Consider the following 18,905-nt stretch of genomic DNA (forward strand, 5'->3'; position numbering starts at 1 on the left):
ACACGTCATCCAGTTTTTGACGCCCGTGGCGCAGCACGATCCCGTACTGAAGGGGTGGCTCGCCCAGTTCAGTTTTTGACGACCGTGGCGCAGCACGACCCCGTACTGAAGCGGTGGCTCGCCCGGCGCAAGGAGAGCCGGATGCACTTCACCAGCCCAGAGGCACTGGCGGAAGTGCAGCGGCAGCTGGCCCATGCCATGATCAGGACGGTGGTGGACCAGGTAAGTGCAGCACAAACCTTCGCCATCGCGGTGGACGAAACGGCAGACGGCGATAGGGCGAGCGCATGGCCATCTACCTTCGCTTTGTCAAAGAGGCGCTGGACGTCGGGGAGACGTTCATTGGACTGTACCAGGTTGACTCCACCACGGCCGACGCACTGTTTCGTCTCATCCAGGATGTCCTCACATGCCTTCAGCTCCCGACGGACCGAAATCGTGGCCGGTGTTAGGACGGCGCTGCCAACATGCCGGCGCTTTCCCAGGCGTGCAGACCAGAGTGAAGGCGGTGGGGCCGCGCGCAGTGTTCGTCCACTGCACGGCCCGCTGCCCACGCGTGGTCTGCCAGGAGGCACTGAACGGCGTGCGCGAGGTCCGGGACGCCATCCAGGAGGTCGGTCTACTGCTTTCTTTTTACCGCGATTCGCCTACGAGGGCGGTGGCGCTAGGGCGCGCCGGAGCCCAGACGTGTCTGCGTCCGCTGTGCCCCACCCGATGGACCTGCGAGGCGGGCTTGGCCCTGCCCCGCAGGGACGAGGAGGCCGGACACGTCATCCAGTTTTTGACGCCCGTGGCGCAGCACGATCCCGTACTGAAGGGGTGGCTCGCCCAGTTCAGTTTTTGACGACCGTGGCGCAGCACGACCCCGTACTGAAGCGGTGGCTCGCCCGGCGCAAGGAGAGCCGGATGCACTTCACCAGCCCAGAGGCACTGGCGGAAGTGCAGCGGCAGCTGGCCCATGCCATGATCAGGACGGTGGTGGACCAGGTAAGTGCAGCACAAACCTTCGCCATCGCGGTGGACGAAACGGCAGACGGCGATAGGGCGAGCGCATGGCCATCTACCTTCGCTTTGTCAAAGAGGCGCTGGACGTCGGGGAGACGTTCATTGGACTGTATCAGGTTGACTCCACCACGGCCGACGCACTGTTTCGTCTCATCCAGGATGTCCTCACATGCCTTCAGCTCCCGACGGACCGAAATCGTGGCCGGTGTTAGGACGGCGCTGCCAACATGCCGGCGCTTTCCCAGGCGTGCAGACCAGAGTGAAGGCGGTGGGGCCGCGCGCAGTGTTCGTCCACTGCACGGCCCGCTGCCCACGCGTGGTCTGCCAGGAGGCACTGAACGGCGTGCGCGAGGTCCGGGACGCCATCCAGGAGGTCGGTCTACTGCTTTCTTTTTACCGCGATTCGCCTACGAGGGCGGTGGCGCTAGGGCGCGCCGGAGCCCAGACGTGTCTGCGTCCGCTGTGCCCCACCCGATGGACCTGCAGCGAGGCGTGCCTGACCTCCGTGGTCAAGCAGTGCGGGCCCCTGGTGACTAGCCTTGGTGAGCTCGCGGACGATGCTTAGGTGCGTCCGGAAGTGTCAGCCACTGCTAGCGGCCTTGGCAGAGCCCTCAGAGACTTTGAATTTTCTTTGGCCTGCGCGTGGCTCTGCTGCTGCTCCAGGCGATCACACCCGCCATGCGCACTACGCAGGGACAGGCGCAGTCGGTGTCTGCCAACCTGGGGATCGCACGTGCTGTCAGGGATGTCGTCCTGTCCCTGCGTGACCGCTTCGAACGCCTTTGGGCGGAGCTGACGTCCGACGTGGAGCACCTAGGAGTGGGCTGTTCCAGACTGCGACGCCCCATGCGACCACCTCGGCGACTGCACGAGGGCACCGGGCCGCACCAGTATGCCTGTCCCAAAGACCGCTATCGCCAGGTGTACTTCGAAGCCGTCGACTGGTTGGTTGACTCCATCAGCAGTCGGTTCATGAGCCCATCCTGGCCACGGCCGAGAGAGCGCTCCTCACGGCGGAAGAGGACGCCCTGGAGGAACCCCCACCTTCTACGGCCTCGACCTGGAGCGACTTCGCCTCCACCGCCAGATGTTGGTGGATGTGGTGTCAAGTCAGAGAAAGGCACCACTGACCTCCCTCGACGACGTGGTGCCCCTACTGTGCGATGAGCGCCTGCGACAGATGCTGCCAGCCGCTGCCCCACTGCTGCGTTTGGTCCTGGCGGCTCCAGCAACATCGTGCACGGCAGAGAGGGAGTCGAGAGTCGATTAATAATCGAGCTGATTGAAATAGCCCTGCTCATGATCTCAATCAGATAAAGAGAGGACCGGTAAACTCATAAAGGACATCTCATCTCTCCGATTTGGCGGAAAATTCAACGAGCTGAAACCAACAGAGGACAGATGTGCGAAGGAGGTATTCATCAGTGAGTTAGGTATAGGGACGCAAGATGCGCCCACAGCTGCGTTTAAATCGGAATGGTTCAAACACCATTACGGTATGCTTAAAAAGCATGGAAACAAAACTTCGGCCTATCTTCGTAAAAACACAGTTCCAAAGGTGGCATTTGTTATATCTAAAGAATGGGGCCGAACACTCGGTAACACCCATGGCGAAGGCGTGGCGTCCACGGCATCGGCGCGTGTTGGTCCTGCTCCCGGCCCAGCGCGCGTCATATAATCCACTGACGTTGCACCTGTCACTACCAATGAGGAGTCTGATGCTTCGTTTGACCATCAGCCAAAGTGAGTGCGAGAAGAAAGCAAACTTCTATTCCACGCTATTTTGGAATGAAACAAAATGAATCCTCAACTCTGTGCAACACCCCTATAGATGGTCTTGCGCTCGCCAGCGATGCACAAACTCAGGTTGTCACAGGTCATCGTCGGTGTGTCGACATTGGCCGCACGGCGTCTCCAGAGCACACACTGAATCGATTGGAGCAGATGGATGTTACGCAGACAGGTATCAGCATGGATGTGCAAGACAGTGAGAACCGAGGTGGCAACGGCATTTCTGACACGGGTGACGTTAGTGGACCCGACGAAGAGGACTGGACTCGGACTGGACTCGTTTCGGCAACACTGCTGCTCTGTGAATCACGGATACCTCTTGGCATGTAAATAAATGCAACAACTTTTACCTTATCGTAGTACTACAGTTACTTCCCCTGCTCAGAATTAAAGCTGGAGCTAGCCATGATGACTTTGCGTCATCAGTCATTGACTTGCTGCGGTCTTGTTACAGCGCCACGGGTCACTACGACCCAGAGCCTTTAAAGAGAAAGCTCGCAGAAAAATACGACATATTTGGCAGTGATCAACAACAAGATGCTTCAGAGGCATTAACTCACGTCGCACAGATACTGGCAAACGGAGGAGCAGATATTCACCATTGCAAAATCAAAACACGCATGACGGCGCAATGTAAACACCGCTCCCACTGTTCTGTAACTGAAAGGACGCAGTCCCAGCTGCCGCTGTATTGCGATGACAGGACAAACACTGTTGACTTATGTCTGGCACACCATTGCTCTCAACAGCGCATCGACGGTTGGAGTTGCGGCAATGCTGCCTGCTTGAAAGTAAGAGGAATTCACTCAACAGCAATAAGTCCTGAACCTGAAGTCATTGTGCTGAATGTACAGCGCCCTAACTATGAGAGACGGCAACGTGCTAGCTTGACATGTAAACTTGATGGCATGCGTCTGCCTAATGGTACAAGAGCCTGCAAACTAGTTGGTGCCATTCTTCACCAAAGAGTTACTCAGAATTCTGGTCATTACCAGTGCTTCATCAGAAACGATGAGCAGTTTTACAAATGCAACGTCAAAATAGTTGACGTCACAAATACAGCAGCAGCTCACTCCCCCCTGTCTGTGGATGCTCGCGTATTAATTTATCGAAGAATCGCTCGTATGCGATCGTGGCGAGAGGAATGACTTCAATGGGCGTATTTCCCAACTGCTCAACTCTGGCCGTTTCTCAGGTTTCTTCAAAGCTTAAAAAGGGCACCTGAGCAACAAGCGCTCGTCATGCCTCCGGGAAGGACGTGGGGTTTACTCGGTAAATCATGATGCCTAAAAAAGGCAACCGCGTGAAATGCGCTGCCTTTGGCCAAGTGACGACATGGGTGAGCAGCGATGACACCATGTGAACCACCTATAGATGCTTGCTCAGCGTTCTGCGAAGCCTTCAAAGGGCTCCTGAGCACCAATGACACCATGAGCATGTGATGACACCATGTCAACCAACTATACATGCTTGCACAGCGTTCTACAAAGCCTTTACACGGCACCTGAGCATTAATGACCTGTACGGAGCCAGCCAACTGCGAAGAGTCGCGCATTGACACGTCCCAGAGGAAATGCGCCGCCTCGCGTCAACTGAGAGAAGAGGACGCGACGTTTGCTCAGTGTTCAACTACGCCTAAAAAGGGCACCTGAGCAACACTGCGCTGGGCGTGTATTCCTATGCCGCCATCCAAAACATGCAGGGGGTGTTTCTCAACTGTGGTTCCGCTCCTGTACCTGCTCATGACCAGTGTTCAGGTTTTAGTACATTAAGTTGCCATCGTTGGAGGAGCACTTGCAATGTTCTCTGCAACCTGCTCTTCTGCAAACGGCAGACATTGCTATGTTATCATGTACCAGTAAAGTTGCGGTGGCACAAATGGGTTCAAATTTTATAACTCGCTTATCCGTAGTTGCTTGGTAACTCGCTTATCCGTGGTATCACTCACTGTATGACCTTAACGTAATCCTGTCATCCGAGCTTATTCGTCGAGCGTCAGTCATCCTGTCCGTTTGTGACCGGAAGTCGTAAAAGATATCCTTTCCGCCGGATTTGGTATGATATACGGTGGAAAACAGACATCAATCGCGGCTAAAAAGAAACATTCCATATCATGGGCGAAAACAGAGAGGAACGAAACACTGCGTAACGGGAAGCATAATGTCACAAGCAGCAGACCTGTGGCAGGCTTGACGGAAAACTGGAATCGCTAAGACATCTGCGCCATTCGGAATAATTGTAATGGCAACACGGGCTGCAGTTGGGTGTTTGTTTTGTCGTTGGTAGTGACACGCATTCAATTGATAGGAATTCGATCCGCCTCGAAGAACTGTCATGTGGCCCCCAGCCTAGTAGTCGCTTTCTTCTTGCTATTTTCGTAGCGTTTTCTGTCGCAACGCTATAGCTAAGCCACGCCGTTGCCAATGTTATGAAGAGCTTTCCAGCCTTCAATGGGGCGCCGAATCCGTCGACGACGACGCTGCCTGCTCGGTCGTTTCGATTAAAGGAAGCATGCTATCTTTTTTTACCTTTCACTTATGGTGACATCAGACGCATACGATTTGATAAGTAATACCAGTTATTCTCAAAATACTTCTAACGAGCTGAGAATTTCTGTTTGAAACAGCCAACGCTGTGGGAGAAATAACATTTTGACTCCCTACAAAGCGTTGATATAATTTGCAGTCAGAAATAATTAAATTTCATATGCTTATGATGTCTTGGTGGCGCTGTAGTGCTGTTACTAGACGCAGCGCAGCGTGGCGCTAGACGCTACGCAGTGCTGTTTCTAAACGTAATTAGTCCTGCGGTTCTCCAGAGTATGTTTTTGGAAGATGCTTGCAAGGTGGGACGCTTCATTTTTTATCTTGATCACAATGATGCGTATTTTCCACGGAGGAGAGCCGCGTTGGCGACCCGATGCCCCCCCAGGCTCCAGTCGCTCCCGCTCACCGCACCGATGGGGCGGTAGGGGGCGGGAGAGGGGTCGGGACAGCGGGCTGGGCAGGGGGGGGGGGGGGGTGTCTCGCGTGGGAGCCGCCGAACATCTGATGTGGTGTCATTTGACCACCGAATCTTGATGTTCGGCGACTCCCATGTGAGGAGTCAAAATTTTAATCGTGGGAGACATTTGTGGACGCGGTGAGGGGCACTCTCGATTGGGCTAAAAGCCTTTAAAGGTTTGGGCAGCGTGAGGGGGGCCGCACCGGCATGCTGGCCAACGACTGGTTTGAAATGCGGGAGGCGGCGGCAGACCTAAGGGGGTTAAACCCAGGGTTTGCGCTCATTTCAATTGGTGGGAACGCCCTGGTGCAAAAAGAGGACGCCGCCTCCCGCCGTCGTCGTCAGCAGACCGGTGCGGCCTCGCCACCTGTAGCTGCGCTGCCAAATGTCGCTGAGAAAACGGCGCATTTGGCCGCGCAGCTGCAGGCCTTTGTTGTTTTCATCCTCGGACTGCTCCCGAATGTGGTCCCCATTGTTCTGGGGCCCTTTCCGCCGCAGTCCGGGGATGAATCCGCCATTGACGCTTTCCGCGGCCTTGCGGAGGCCTTCCGCGAGGCCGCGAAGAGCAGCGGTGCATTGTATGTAGATACGGAGCTCGCGCTCAGGCGCGGCCTTAACGTGCCCCACGATGCGGACCCTGCGGGGTTTGTAATCCCCGTGGGGTGGGTAGCCGGCAACGTGGTCGGCAAGCCACCCCCGTGGATGGCACTGCCCCGAGGCTCCCTGCGGAGGTGTACGGGGACGACGGGCTGCACCTAGCCCAGTCGGCTTACGTGCACCTCGGCAGGGAGCTGACCCGTGTTGTTGAGGCGAGCGTCAAGTGGGCTGTGAAGTAGGAGCTAGTGTATATTTTAGAGTGCGTGAGTGTGTGAATGTCCGAGTTAGGCGTGATAGTGATGTGTGAGTAGCTGAGTGGGTGTACCGACGGATGTGTTAGATGTTTTGTGGTTGTTTGATCGATATGTGTCGAGTGATTGAGTGCGCGGGATGTTTAAGCCAAGGGGAAAAACACAGAATGACGTTTTTAAAATGCATTTGGTTTTCGTATTTGGAAGCGCCGTTTCACCGTGGTAAGAGGTGGAGGAAGATTTGTTAAGTTCGACAGCAGTGTAGTGGCCAGTATGTCGTGTTCAGGAGCAGCAGCTGGCGCCTGCACTTGCCGCTTTGCCACCGTGTATGAATCCTCGGGACATCCTATTCCCGAAGACTCCCGTACTCTCGACGTGCGTCACTGTGGCGGCACTCGCTGCCGGAGTTGCTGGAGCCGACGCACCTGTGCCATGCTGGCCACCTCAGCGCGAGAAACACGTGATTCCTGCCGTCAATGCTACCGGTTGCTGTACTCGATGGCTTTGTTCCGGGGAGCAGCGCGCCGGACCGGTGCGTTGATATGTCGGTGCCGATACGTCGGGCGAACTAACTGCGTGGTGTGAACATGACAGAGCTTGCCCGCTCCGTCGTTTTTTTGTAATGTCATGATACGAGCCATCGCGATGCTAAAATTCATCTGAATGTAAGCGATCTTTTGCTGGAGGTCTTAGCGAATTACCATCATCTGGCGATGGCGTCATCTTTTGCTGACTTCCATACAAGTAAATCAGTGGCTATGTACATTTACCACTTGTCCGCTTGTAAGTGAAGTTGATAATACGTTAATGCTCAATGGGCAGCACCGCGATGAAATAAAAAAACTTGTGAAGACAATGTGAAGTTATCAAGTAACTGTCAAAATGAGTGGATGTGTTGCTGGCCTCTTCACCTTTCACTTCATATCCAATTGTATACGTAGTTACGCTCCATACGATCTGTGTGCTCCAAATGGTACATCTCAACTGGAGCAAAGGCCAATGCAGATTCACCGGCACGTGCCACATTTTGGTAAGGTTATACATTTTGCAACCCTAAAACGTCGGCTATATGTAAATGAAATGGGGTGCCATGTTCACTTGGCCCTCTCTCGCCCCAAGTTAGAACATCGCGCGCAGTGCACCTGTTGTCAGGGGCGCAACTTCGCAACACCATTTGAGGATGGGACAGATAAATACCAAAACTGTCCGGAGATGCACGAAATCAGATTGTTCCCTTAGGATTTGCCCAGTTTTCCCCGCGAAGATGGGCACGCGAAGGGATTACTTTCCATACAGGCCTAAACCCCCTTGGGGTTGGGGATGAAGGGTAGGAACTAAGGCCCACTCCTGCCTGATGCGGTACCATGGATAACTGTGCCACTATGGTAAGGATGATGTTTTGCTGATGACTGTAGTGATGCAAAACTTTTTCATCGGCGTAGGTAGACCTTCGGCTGGCTTGCAAGCTTAGCTTGCCTGTATTTCGTGTCAAACTGCCGATCACGTGCATGAGCACTGACCTGAATTTAAGACACAGTTCCGCATACTCAAGCCGTCCCCTATGCAATGAATCTCAACAGTCTCATAGCTTGAAAAGAACAAGATAGATTACTTGTGCATGGAGCACGGTGGTGGTCAAAAACCATACCCTGTGAAAATATTATCATTTTTATTTAGATGCAAGATTGGGGACGTAACCCATCGAGGAATACTTGTGTAGTGCCAATTCGAAAAGCCACAGGAAAATTAGCCAGCTGGCGCTGGATAACCAACCGTGTCTAGAAGAACTCTGTAAATCTTGCCCAGGCGCGGCGTGATTTGACAATGAGCAATGCGATATCTAGGAATGTTCTGATCAAAGCCGTATTTTGAGGCTGGAAATCCCGAACCCAATATAACAGTAAATTCATTGCAACCAACTGCATTACCCGCAGAATTCATGCCGCTGTTATACATCAGCCCTGCAGTTTTAGATTTTTCCCTAGTTTGACGGATATTCCAGTCAACAATATGAAATCCTAGACTGTTTGCATTACGGTAATGTGTGAAAGATCAAAATCCCATCTACAGTTGTATATGCAGAGCAGTCCAGACATTCGAAATGTGTGAAGACGTACGTCTTTAATGAAACTGCGAGGATGTAGTGATATTGATCGGCGGTTTCTGTTGTATTGTACAATTTATCGTACCACGCACAGCTTCGCAGAGCTTCTCGTACCGGCCGTATGGCAGCGCTAGTAAAGCCAATGTCCGCGCCCGGCGCGTAACCCAGCTCATGCGACGATACTTGTGACACTTTTTCTTGTACCAATCAGTGCTAGCCTGTACTTACGTGGTATTTTTGAATTATATCGAGCTGACCTGCATCTTACTCAAGTACTTTGATGGCGTACTTGAGCGCAAGATAATATGTAGTGAGTAACGGATGCGGGCACAAATAACCCTACTCGGCATTCAACGCTACTTGCCTTCTTGTAGTCAGCGACCCGCTCCGGGACCCCGTTCGACAGCAATGTATCGGCGTTACACAGCCGCCAGGGGTAATAAACCCCGCTCACGCCGTCACAGCTGTGTCGCAACGTCAGGCGCGCAACGAGAGTCTGCGCGAATGTTGGCCCACGATACTTTGACTGTCCCTGCCGTGCTATGCAATGTGTCGTGCGATGCATCGCGAATGAGTTCTTTGGTCATTGAATCTAACGTTTGAAAAGCTGCCGTAGGGGAGCTCACGAAGCGAAGTGGAGCCAATTATTCATGAACTGCCCAAATAATATTTTCGAAACCAAAGCTGTGTGACCTTCCAGACCACCGCTTGACCTCGATTTAAAAGATCTCGTGCAATTCCGCTCAAGACCAGCTGGTGTCCGTCAAGCGCTCAGGACCAGCTGGTGTCCCTCAAGCACTCAAGACAAGTTGGTGTCCGTCAAGCGGGCACCACGCTTCCCATAAAGGTGGCGCCAGGGTCGTGAGACGGCACACTGAAGCTGTGGAATCGCCCTACGAGTCGCGAAAAGCGTCATTTCCATACGGCAAGTACCGTCTTCCGGTAAGGGATTTCGGCGTGCTGCTAACTTTGCCGTCTGCCCCCCCCCCCCCCCCTCCTACAGTTTCGGAAGCGGGGTGGGCTAATGTTTGAGAAGTTGGATTTGGCTTCACTGGGGTATTTCAGCCATTTATATCCAGGTCGCAGCCCCAGCTCCCCGCCCCTTTACAACTTTGCTAAACTGCAGCCGTGATTGCGAGTTTGGTTTAATGTACGTGTTATGAAGCGTCCGTCATTTGTTACACGACGCGCGTTCTGTCATTACCTCTTGCGGAACATGAATTGTTCCATCTGATGGCGAGAGCGTTAATGGTTCCATCGCTTGCTCATAAAAGGCTGCACTTGTGCCCACTGTGAACCCCTCCGAAGGGGCACCAAAAGAAAGTTATGAAATCGACCGGCAGAATATGACAGCACCCCAAACACGCCTACGACACAGCACATATTGTTAAATGCGCATGTTAACCCTGATTTCCCTACAGCACACCGCGCAGCACATCATGAGCGTCTAGCTCAAAAGAAACCGTGCACCTACCTCGTCTCTGCTGTAAAGCGATGTCTCACTGCCAGCCAAGCAATTTCCGGTACCTGGGTGTCATAAGGTGACCAGCAGCACAAGTCAAGTCCAGGCCCTGAAAAGAAAGCGGCATCGTTAGCAAGCCGAAGTTAATCTACTATCCTAAGCTAAGCCACGATCCCTGTTCAGCATAAGAAGACCAGCAGCACTCGTTAAGTGTTGAACCTGAATAGGAAGCAGCATCGATACCAAAACACGGCTTATTGATCTGGACACCTTTACAATCCAAAAAACGGGTATGGTCAGCGCACACAGATGCCCTCCTCACATGCCAGTGCTGAAGACAGTGATGCACTGATGCAACGTGCGTGGGCTGATGCACACATCTCAGTGCTGGGCAATTTGGCGACTGTGGACAAACCAAGGCCTGACAAGTCCAGTTGACAAAATCGGTGCATCTTACGATGAAGCTCCGTTTTCGGAACTTTCACTGAAATATTGATAAAAACGCGAACATGTAGGCGGACACCGGTCACAGTGATCTAGGCGCACGGCTGCGCAGTTCTCCGCATCATTTTCACTCGGTTTAGGCTACAGCACAACAGCTTTAGAAAAAGGTGGCATTCGCCACTTGCCGACCCCCTACTGGTGCACATTGGATGGTGTCTGCCGAAAGAGTACCCATATGATGTCGTTGGTTTCGCACCTCCACCTGCTCTGGCTGCCCAGATCTGTCATTTGTTTAAAAGACCTCAAAACGGACCGACCCGTGGTTTTGGCCCGGCTGCAACGCACGCACGGACACAAACATGTGGCAGTACCGTTGTCTGTTCTTCCGCCAAAAAATTGTCGGTTTCGTGTCGCTGCTAATTCAGATCATCAAGATTTCCACGCCATTCCCACCTCTGCCAGACCTCGGACCCGTATGGTGCAGCCTTTTTGGACCGCGGGCATTTTTCCGTGCCCGTTTTATCGAATGGGGCAGGGAGCATTTTGTTCAAATAGCAACGCTGCAGGAACACCATACCTGTTGAAACACTACATCTGCACATGCCTGCAAAGTCAGGTAGAAAAACTTTTTAGTCTAGCACTCCACGCTCCTGAAACTGAGGGAGGCTGTGACTAGAGGCAACACAGATCTTGAAAGGTATATGGCTTAGAACTTGTATATTTTTTGACATGGGGATTCCTCTCAGCCTTTGGCCAGGTAAATTTCAATGTTAATAGCATGCAAAGTAAATTGTGGCTCCTGTGAGTGAGTGTGTGGGGGTGTTTTGAGCTGAGGCCTAACCAATGCATGCATAAAAATTAGGATTGATAGAACAAATTAAAGTTAAATGGAGGGCACAAAGATATCATTATACAGTATATGGCATAACAGCGCAACACAACTGTTCTCCTCAAAGCTGCACAAAAATGTTCAGGAGTAAACATTGAAAGCAACTTGTGCTTCCAACATCTGAAGACATATACAAGCCATGTAATTATTATTATGTAATATCAGCCAGGTGCCAACACTACCATGCATAACTTCACAACACAATACAAAGTTCTAACCTGGCAGAATTCTGGACACTGATACTGCACAACCACTAATGAAGAATGTAGCCATCAGTTCCATTTTCTGGTGTCTGAACTTACTCTACCAGGTAAAAAACACAATGTATTTATAGAGTTGACTGGCGTGCATATAGTGCAGATCTCCCAAACAGCAGTTGAGAGCCTGGATAGCAGTTAATAACCCTGAAATCTCAAACCTTGAAATGCCATGACACTATTTCACATGTTACTGCCCTGTTGGCAAATAAGAACCCAAATGGAAATGCAGAGACTGGCCATAGATGATGCACACAAATGCACTGAACACTTCAGTCCATTCTTAAAAATACCTGAGCAGTTGTGTTACATGTTTGAAGCATTCAGTTTGATGTAGCATTATCATCATCTCAGCATACGGACATGAACCATTCTATAAAAATCATTATCCAGTACTAATAAAGCCAGCAGTTGAAGAGTTTGGAGGATCAAGAAGTAAAGCACTATAGGGTATTTATTGTTGATATGTAATATGGACCACCCCTTCAAACTGAATTGCCTCCTTCCTGAAAAATATAATGTCTCTTCAACACAACCAAAACTGATTCATCTGGGCCCATCTTACATCCAAACAACTTAATTATTGTTTGGTGAACACTTCAAGATCTGCCAGCTTTGTCATCCCTGCAGCTGGATTCATCCATACATTCAAAGTAAAAAGTACTAATTTGAAAGAACCTTGCATTCTGTGGTAGTTGTCACAAATAAAGAGCATAACATTTGGTTCTGGTACCCTGGAAATACTGAAAATCCATGGTCAACACCAAGGGCACAGCCAAAATTATCTAAAGAGAGGGCCCAGAGTTCAGATACACACCTTTCTACCTTCTGCTGGGAACCATCAAGGTGAAAAATGAAAAATAAATATGGCTCTGAGTGGGAAACTGCCACTAGGCCTCCCCCCTGGCTTCAACCCTCATCATCGCTGCAATGGGTGTCAAATCAGTGTCTTATCTTTACAGAACTGGACTTACCTTTACGGGACTACAGACTCATACCACGAGAGCCGAATGTGGCGAAACAGGTGTCATACACCTGATCCACAAAGGCATCCGTTTTAATGGAGTCTTCCGCTTAACAGCGACTGAAAAACGTGACAAAAAAATAGAAAATTACCTCCAACCTCACCAACTGAAGGACTTCCGCGCGCCGCCAGAGCTATCTAAGCCGCCACCCATCAACGAGCCCGCGCTTTTCATATTCTACATCAATCACGTGCCACGAAGAGAAAACAAACATCTGTGGCCTTAAAACGCTGCAATATTATAACCGAAGAATATTTTTCCCGCTTTTATGTGGATAATGCAGTTAAGGTCCAATAATCAATTTGCCGCAGCCCATCATAATGATGTCTCAAGAATACAAAACACACTGCATAAATTTTGCTCGTTAGGTCGAATAAGTATCAAAGGCGTCCGTCTTAACACTTTATACCGGAGGCGACTCATAAAACCCCTATTTTTAGTTCATTTCATATCTTGTTGGGTGCTTAGTGGCTCTTCCGGGGGAGGGCAGAGGGGGCACATGCAGTGGCGCAGGCAGGGGAGACATGAGGCACGCCTTCCCCCCCCCCCTTCCCTCAGGTTTAGAGGGGCCCTCGGGTCCATCGGGACGAACAGCTGAGTGTCCGATTTGAGGACACGAAGAGTCCGAAAGGTCGGCCGGAGGTCGTATTCATGGGACTCGGCCCGCAGGGCCAGGCATTCCAATGCGAGCTGGAGGAGCCTGGGCGTTGATCAGCCCCCCCCCCCTCAGTCGACAAGAGACTTCATGTCGGTCAGACACCGTGTACCAGTGATATACAATGGGCTCCATGTCGGCATGGTTCTGAGGGCCTATTTCCCATGCAGAGACAAAACCGGAGCCAGTGATTTACATCAGTCGGAGCCTAAAATGTCTTTCGGGGCCCTGCAGCGCCTAGGGGCCCCGTGAGAGGGCCTTTAAAGGGCCCTGCGCCTGACAGAGGTTTGGTTTGCGAGGGGCCCCGAGCCGACCAAGTGCATGTTCGATGAGAACCGTAGAGACCCGGGCGACCCACCGGAAGCGACGAGCAATGATCGTCGGTTCCGGTGGGCCGCTTAAGAGGGCTGGAGGGCATAAGGGCCTGAAGGGCCGGCTCTAAGTCAATGAAGGAAGTGCGATTGGTAGGTCGGGACCTGCAATATCAGTCAAAAGTCCTCATGCAACGTTTGAGGACGTCCCTGACAGTGCGGGTATTTAGGTCTGTGAGAGACCACCAACACCGAACAGTTGGCTCCTTGTCAATCTGAGCCCTGGAAACCATTTCTTAAGCAGGAGCAAGGCCGTGTGTCACGATTTGTAATGGTCTGGTTCCCTGAAGCAGTGGCTGCGGCCCCTGTATCAGTCAGGGGCTCACAGTATCTAACACGGGGGCATGTGTCGGCTAGTAGGCCCAGCTGATTTTATTTGCGAAGGTCCGAAAATTACGCATTAGTCATTAGCCATCAGCTGATTACACCACCCAACCGGCTAGCCGTGAATAAGCAAGGATATAGCTTTATATAATATATAGCTAATATAATAAGCTTTCCGAAACGCTTAGTCTGAAAATCGCATGATTTTACATGATCTGTCGAAAATGAATGAGCTTCATGCATGTGCATATCTGGCAGGCCTCTCTTTATAGGGCTAGGGCTATATAGGGCAATACGATGGGTTCCCAAATATGGATATATATATATATATACACATATATATATATATATATATATATATATATATATATACACACACAGACATATATATATATATATATATATATATATATATATATATATATATGCCGACCGCCGACCAGTATGTACCTGCGCGGAGACCGACTCGAACATGGCGCAGCCGACAGGATCAGCGGGAATCGATCCCGCCTTGGTTCCCCTGTCGGACGACATAGACGACCCTGTGGATAGTGTCGTGCCCCGGGGAACGCGACTGATGTAAGGACTCGATGGCAAAAGATGCCAAACCGGAACTATTGGAGCTGACCGGTGACCGCGGAGTGACGTGCCGCATGTGGCGACAGAGATGGGACGACGACGCGATGTTGTCGGACTTGAGCCCAGGCCGCTAGCCCTGCAGCTGGCGATTCTCCGGTCGTGTCTCTCGGACGAGGTCCTGACAATCGCGGCCAACTTCGACATCCATGCTTCCCAGCGATCAGACCTCTCCGTCGTCCTCTTGCTACCTGAACGGCTACGCCTGTGGCCAGGTCAATGAGGTCATTCAGAGGCGCACATTTAATACGTGCACCCAGCGGGAGGGCGAGTCATTTAATGACTTCTCCACCCGCCTCCGTGACCGCAGCCGTGAGTGCGGATTCTGCGATGCCTGCCGTGACAGCCTGATCAGGGACCGTATAGTTGTGGGCCTGCGCGCCCCGGCGACAACCAAACGATTGTGCGCCGTCCCACTCCTGTCATTGCAGCAGGCGATCCAGATCTGCCGCTCCGAGGAGGATGCGACGCGTGACGTCACGAAGATCGTCGGCGGCGAGGCCGACGCCGTGTCGGCGTACCGCGCCCCGGCCGCCCTTCGGACCTTAGGACTCCGCGCGGTGTCAGATTCCAGTCGCGGAGCCCTACCCCTCCCCGCCAAGCGTCGGGTGGGGGCGCCTCCGAACGAGAAATGGACTCCGCGCGCCCGGTCTGCAGAAACTGCGGCACCGGCATGCATGATCTGACTGCTGCATGGCTGCGGATAGGGCGTGCTACAACTGCGGCAGAACGGGTCACATCTCCAGGATGTGCCGCAGCGCGCGCCAGTCACATGCGACATCTGCATCTGCGGTTACGCTCGCGACCGCATCAACGGGATCCGCACCGACTGTCAGCGTGTCCGTGTCAGGTCGTAAGACGGCCAAGATGACGGCGCCTCCGGACACCGGAGCCGACGTGTCAGTCGCTGAGTTAGACTTTGCCGAACTCATTGACGAGATGAACGATAACATTCAGCCGCCGTCGACCCATCCCCGCCCTGTGGACGGGCACGTGACGCGCTCGCGCGGGAGTCTGCCCGTCCGAATCACCCTGAGTGACGTAACGGTGTCTGACACGGTGCATATCATCTCAGGAGTGCCACGACTCCTCCTCTGGTGGCGCACTGCCATCCGTCTTCGTATCGTACCGGCCAATTACCCACGGCAAATAAATGCAGTCAGTCGGTGTCGGTGCCTGAAATTTGCTTTCAGGTCTTGGGGAGGGAGAACAAAAATTGTGTGATCACGGCTTGCAGAGAGAACATAATATATTCCTAGCAAATTTGCATTATGTCCACGGTTGACATTTTGGGACCATTGTGTGGAAGGAGAGACAGCAGATGCCAAGCACAGAAGGAATGACTACGCCTATCCATAACCACAAAAATTGCAAATCAGCTCACAATTCTGAAAGTTTCTAGCTGTCTGAAAGATGATCTTTTATGTAAATTACACTAATGTGATATGCATGAACAGCTATAACACAATGTATACAAAATGCTGCTGAATGTAATACATGTTTTGCTGAATGTAAGGCATAAAATGTCAAATGTAACACATGCTCTGCTGAACGTAATACACAATCTCTGCTGAATGATACATACTCCTTGCTGTTTAACTGAATATGAATACCCAATGACGTCACAAACCTAATCAAGCTGACAATTTCCCGGGATCCCACCTTGGCCAACTTAAATAAGACGTAAGCAATAGCTTTCTTCCTCGGAAAATTATCGAAACAACAGCTATATGATAACTATGATAACTCGGAAACAATAGCACCTCTGCTATTGTTTCGCTAAAGGTATACTGCCAAAGTATCAACACTCTATATCTGCATCGTCGGTTTTCCGATGAGCTAGGTCTTTTCATTCTTATATATGCGAACAATGTTCCTCGCAAACGCATCTCACAACTTACCCGACTTAACCTTTTCCTTACTAACGCAGCAGGGAATTTTGTCCCATGCTCAACTGATTGGTCGACCGGTCAGCCGATTCGTCTACCAACGACCAATCAGCGCCATAGCCTGAAGATGCAGTGTGCTGCGGACATCGTCGCTGGTGCGAGATCGTAACTACTTTAATTTTAAAGGTTTTGATACAATCCATTGCTTTCCGATTACGGTGGATGCATTGTGGTATAATAGCTTAGCCGCCTTATGTGGATAGTTCCATTCCGAAATGAGACGAAAGTCTTACGTCATGCGCTCTTCGGCCATCAAACATATATTGCGTATGCTCACATCCTCATCCGCCGCAGCCACAGAAATTTGAGCTGTGTAGCAAAGCGTGCAAAATTCGAGCACTTCTGTTGCACCGGCATTGCCTCGCCCTACCGCGCGTAGGCGGTGCGGGCAGAATCCCGGTCATCTGTCCATGCGCGTAAAAATGGGCGTCATGGTATGCGCATGTCCATGTATGTCCTATGGGTGTCATGGTAACCAATCATGTTGGGTATTGCGACATAAGAAAGTGACTTCAGCATTGACTTTAGTGCCTCACCTTCGTCTATTCGCTTTCTCCTGTCCACGTTCTACGCTGCGCCACGTCCTGTAGCGGCCAAGCATCGTTGCCGCCCTTTTATATCGCGAGGGCCGTGATGGGTATGGGTAGCGCCACCACACCTCCTTTCGTGGGTTTAAGACAAAAGTACGCACGCATGAAGTATGTAAGCATTGTATGCAAGCAAATATAGGTAAGGTAGAAATGTCATACGGCAGAAGAACATATGCTTTCCATTTCCGATTGCAAATGCTAGGGTTATCTGCGCCAGGGTATTCAACGTCTCAACAGCCTTTGTAAATTTTTGCATAACATCTTGGGGGAAAGCGTCTTTGCCATGCCCCGGGGTACGCGTGCCAGCAGTGCCAGCTGCGATGTCATCAGTACTGTCGTGTGGTACGTTAGCGCTTGGTGTATCAAGCATCGTGGGGCTGAGATCAGTGAAATGACTAGCAATTTCTGTCCATTCTCCTCTCGCAACCGACGAATGAATGCCGTCCCCTGCCTGACGCACGGTTGGCACAGGAGATTGTGAAAGAACATCACCTGCGTTACCAGAACCGGTACATAAGACGTCTACTTCAATGGCAGACGAATCAACCGTTACATACATGGCACTAGGCGCTGTTACTGGGGTATTTTCACCAGCGGCAACTGTGACACTTTCATCAACCCCTTGAAAAGACGTGCTCTGTTGGGGAACCGTTGGGCGTGGAGAAATTGATGCACATCCCATGTAATGTGCAGCTTTTTCAATGAGATAGCCGACCACATACCGTGTTTTTTTTTAGCGACAATGTTATCTTGGCTATGACCTTAACGTTACACACGTAGCACTTGAGGGCGTTTATCCCTCTTTGCGATGAATAACTCGATCGAGGTTTAGGCATTTCCGCAAAGCAACGTCTTTCCCAGCTGTCCATGCAAGTGCCGATGGCATAATACTATCCAATACCTAACCAATACCCTTACGAACGCTCGCAGCACGGACTCCTCACCAGGTGGACGAGACGCACTGAAAAAGACATTGGCAATTAGCAATGCATCTCTGTCATGCTGACCTATTAACTTTGCACTGACCTGAGTATGACTGGTCATACGCAATGTCGCACCCTGGGGCAAAGCACAACATGCAAGACACGGCAATATCAGCACATGTTGATTACAAACATATTACCATGCGGGACCACATGTCACTGAACGACTTCGTCGTTTCAATACCCTTGATAGTACAACCAATAAAGGAGAAGGAACACCTATTGTGACACCTACTTGACGTAATGTACAGAAGTTCATGCCACAAGGCAATCAGCGCAAAACTTAGTGGCAGCACAAAGGGCACATGTCATGTACACATAATTGTTGAGGGATCACAGAGCACTCCGCTGTCCATGCGGGCGGCGACAGAGTGACGCTGGGGATATTGCGACACAAATGACAGTGAGATTTACAAACGCAACGCCGTAATCAATCCCACGCAGATCAATACGCTCTCGAAGGAAAAACCAAGACCAAGGTGAGACGTGAAAAATAACCGACCGTGCATAATCATGATAAAATTGCTGAGATCCGGGTGAAACGAAGCCAAATAGAGATGTCAGCAAAA

The 18,905-nt window shown here is 51.3% G+C and overlaps 1 long non-coding RNA gene across 1 annotated transcript in view; it reads right to left on the reverse strand.

Moving 5' to 3' along the window:
* LOC119092071 (uncharacterized) overlaps positions 1-12,982 on the reverse strand; it is a 31,930-nt gene extending 18,948 nt beyond the window's left edge. Inside the window, exons 1-2 of the long non-coding RNA XR_005093495.1 lie at positions 12,778-12,982; positions 10,226-10,322 (exon numbers count right to left, since the gene is read on the reverse strand). This is a non-coding gene — a long non-coding RNA (uncharacterized LOC119092071). The remainder of the gene's footprint in view (positions 1-10,225; positions 10,323-12,777) is intronic.
* Between the last annotated feature and the right edge of the window lie 5,923 nt (positions 12,983-18,905).

This window comes from Pollicipes pollicipes, unplaced genomic scaffold, assembly GCF_011947565.3.
Source record: "Pollicipes pollicipes isolate AB1234 unplaced genomic scaffold, Ppol_2.1 Scaffold_3447;HRSCAF=4054_pilon_pilon_pilon, whole genome shotgun sequence".
Lineage (NCBI taxonomy): Eukaryota > Metazoa > Arthropoda > Thecostraca > Pollicipedomorpha > Pollicipedidae > Pollicipes > Pollicipes pollicipes.